The sequence below is a fragment of the Vombatus ursinus genome, unplaced genomic scaffold (assembly GCF_900497805.2).
Source record: "Vombatus ursinus unplaced genomic scaffold, bare-nosed wombat genome assembly UNPS02014810.1, whole genome shotgun sequence".
In the NCBI taxonomy this organism is placed as follows: Eukaryota; Metazoa; Chordata; class Mammalia; order Diprotodontia; family Vombatidae; genus Vombatus; species Vombatus ursinus.
This window is the reverse complement of record NW_020954588.1, coordinates 6,695,906-6,699,192: the sequence shown is the minus strand read 5'-3', so window position 1 is coordinate 6,699,192 and position 3,287 is coordinate 6,695,906. Positions and strand designations below refer to the sequence as shown.

The following is a 3,287-nucleotide window of genomic DNA, read 5'->3' as shown; positions in this document are numbered from 1 at the left end:
GATTCTAAGCTTGATGTCTTTCAAATCTGACCCACAAATGAGAAGCCTCTCCAATTTTACCCCAAATCATATGGGTTATGTATTAATATGTCTAATAAAATATATATGCATCACAAATGTTTGCTTAATATGCCCTAATATCTTTATGGGAGATGTTTGCGTCTCCCAAATTTATACCAAGAAGGCAGGTGGGAGGAATGTGGCACCTCCTACTCTTGCACATAGATAAAATACTCAATTCACTTTGGAGCCCTGGAAGCAAATGCTCCCCTATGATCTCTGGTGACCTGAATCAACTCTCCCAGTGGATCTGTTCTCTAGCATTGATGTGGGTCCCCTTCCGTGCAGACCTTCTACTTTCTCCTTCAAGCTCAGGTCAGTTGTCAACTTCCTTGTAAATACTTCCCTGATTCCCCTCCCTGCCCTCCACCCCAGTTGCTAATGTTTCATATCTTCTCAAATTACCTTGTATTTTTACTGGATTAGTACATGTTGTATTCTTCCTAGTAGGATGTAAGCATCATGATGGCAGGATCCATTTCTCATTTTTGTTGTGTGTGTCAAACATGTTTTTTATTTGTTGAATAGAAATATATCGATTCTAAACATTTATTTTTAAAGCTTATAGGGTCATAGACTTAGAAGTCATCCTATCCAACTTTCTCATTTTACAGATGAAGAAACAGCATCAGAGAGGTTAAGAGCCCAAGATTACAAAACTAGTAAATATTAGAGGCTAGATTTGAACCTAGTTCTTCCTAATTCCTAGGTTAGCCAGATATGAATTGATTGACCCAGTGGCATTTCTAGTAGAAGAGCTCAAGTCTCATGATTCCCAATTTCCAATCAACCATGATTTTGTTCCAAAGGGCTTTTTTTGGGCTTTAATTTGGTATAAAAAGTAATGTATACATAGTATGTATGCATACTATTATGTACATACATATATATATGTATACATATAATTATTTCTGTTTTATTTTTCTAGAAAAAAACAAGACAACTAGATCATGTATGTTAATCTTTTACTTTGTCATCTACACATAGAATATTTGTGAACCTATGCTCACAAATTCCACAAATTCCTATTCCATGGACCACTTCTCTCCTCCCCAGAAATTGTCCTAAATGTAGACAAGGTGCTTCAAAGAACTAAGCTTAGACAAAGGTTTTTCACCTGTGGGCCACAAAATTAAAAATTCAAACAAATGCAGGCTGAATTTCTTTTAAACAATTATACTTATAAAACTGACCACTGGAATAACACCCAACAGGAGCTGAGATTATGCAGTGATAGCAGCAGACAGTTAGCCAGTCAGACAGACTTACTAACTCATGTTTACAAATTAAGTAAACAGTTTTGGGGAATGGGGTAAATATCTTGAGTAGGTACTCCCTGAACATTTGGGCTCCTTTTGAATTCCAGGCCTCATATTGGATGCCTGGACTTTAGACATTGTGCCTTGCAAATAAGCTGGATAGTCACTACTGATCACTACTGGATCAGGAGACAAGATATAGGGCCAGGTGAGGAAATTGACTATTTAATCCATCTTTCCCAAAGGAAGGAAACAATCATATATCAAGTGCCTATTATGTACAAGGCTGTGCTATCTTTCAGAGTTTAATAGTAGCCATTTAATTTCCATGTTTAGGTTCCTTGCTCCCACCCTGCACTGGCAAGTGTGATATCATCTTTTGTCTTCTATGCTACTTTCCTGATTTAGCCGAGCCAAGAAGAATCCTCACAAAAATAGCAGTTGTCTTACTCTGTATACTATATCTATGTATATTATCAGTTTTCAAAGAATTGGAATTCAATAATAAAATACATTTAACACAAGCTAAGCTGAACACAATTTTACCATACTTTGATGATTCAGAGGGTACTGGAACACGTTACAGTATTTTTGGGCCATAAGAAATGAACCTTAGTTCTCATTTTACGTATTATGAGAACACTAGTTTTTTTTTTTTAGCTTTCTGGGTGTTTTGTGTCTAAATAAACATGAATTTACCATGTCTTTTCAAGATACTTGTGAGGAGATTGAGCACAGAATAGATAGAGGCCTTTGAAAAATGAAAGAGAAATAAAACTAACGAATTGTAAAACTTTTCAAATCAACAAGCAAATCAAGCAAAATGGGGCCAGTTCATGGTAGCCCTTTTGAACCATCTTGTGTCTCAGTCCATTGCTTTGTAAGCAAAAAGGATTATAAAGCAGTGAATAATGCAAAAATTTTAAAATAGAGGAATTCAGTAGGATAAGGAAATAGAAACACTTTACCTTTGTTTCTCTCCTTTAATGCTTCCAGTATATGTGTAGCAGCAATTTCTCCCAGAACATTATTGCCAAGATCTATTTCCCTTAAGTGGTCAGAATATTTAATAAGACTGTATTAAAAATGAAAAAGAACTACTGTAGATTAAAACATGGTTATTCATAGAATACTGTCTAATTCTTTTTAAGTATTGCCTTTTCATATTCACACTACACCACCACAGTGGCCTCCTCCTCCTCCATTTGACAAATTGTTCTTTGAGCTGTTTCCTCTTTTTTCTTTAAAAAAAAAAAAAAGATTTGTTATTCCGAACTTAACAAACACTGAATAAAATTGAAATTTCCATATACATAGTAGAATCGAAAAAGAGCATTGTACATGACACTGCAATCTCTATTATTTACAACTTGCTTTCCTTTTTAATCATGTAATAAATTCCACCTATAAATTCCAAAGCTGTCCTGTTTGCCTGCGCTTCTCTCTTGTTCTTCCTTATGTTTTCTTCTGAGGGCAAATTTTTACATACAATTTTGGGAACTAAACATCATGGAATGTGGTCAGATTTACAGTCTGATAGATTCTAAGCCTGGCTTTGTAATTTGTAAATTTGTAATTTGTAAATTAGAAGCCCCTCCAATTGCACTGCAAATTACCTGCAGTTATTAATGGTTGCTTTATTTAACCTTACATGTTTCTTCTCAGGTGGGATGTAAGCCTCTCAAGAGATTATTTTACTTTTGTCTTCTTATACTCAGTGCTTAGAAGAGTACCTGGTGCATAGAAAGTATTTAGGAAATGCTTGTTGATTGGTTGATAAATGGATTGGATGAAATTCTTATTTTCCTTAAGCTTCTTCTCTTGGATCCACTTTAAATTCATTTATCCCTTCCTTCTTTTCCTTTCTTTTCTTCCTTCCTTTTTTCTTTTATTCCTCTTTTTTCTTTCCTTCCTTCTTTTCCTTTCCTTTCCTTCTTTTTTTCTTTCTTTCTTTTCTTCCTTCCTTCT

General features: G+C 34.8%; 1 long non-coding RNA gene across 1 annotated transcript in view; it reads right to left on the bottom strand.

Annotated features, from left to right (window-relative positions):
• Nucleotides 1–2,361, bottom strand: part of LOC114053026 — a 9,358-nt gene extending 6,997 nt beyond the window's left edge. Inside the window, exon 1 of the long non-coding RNA XR_003570335.1 lies at nt 2,288–2,361. This is a non-coding gene — a long non-coding RNA (uncharacterized LOC114053026). The remainder of the gene's footprint in view (nt 1–2,287) is intronic.
• Between the last annotated feature and the right edge of the window lie 926 nt (nt 2,362–3,287).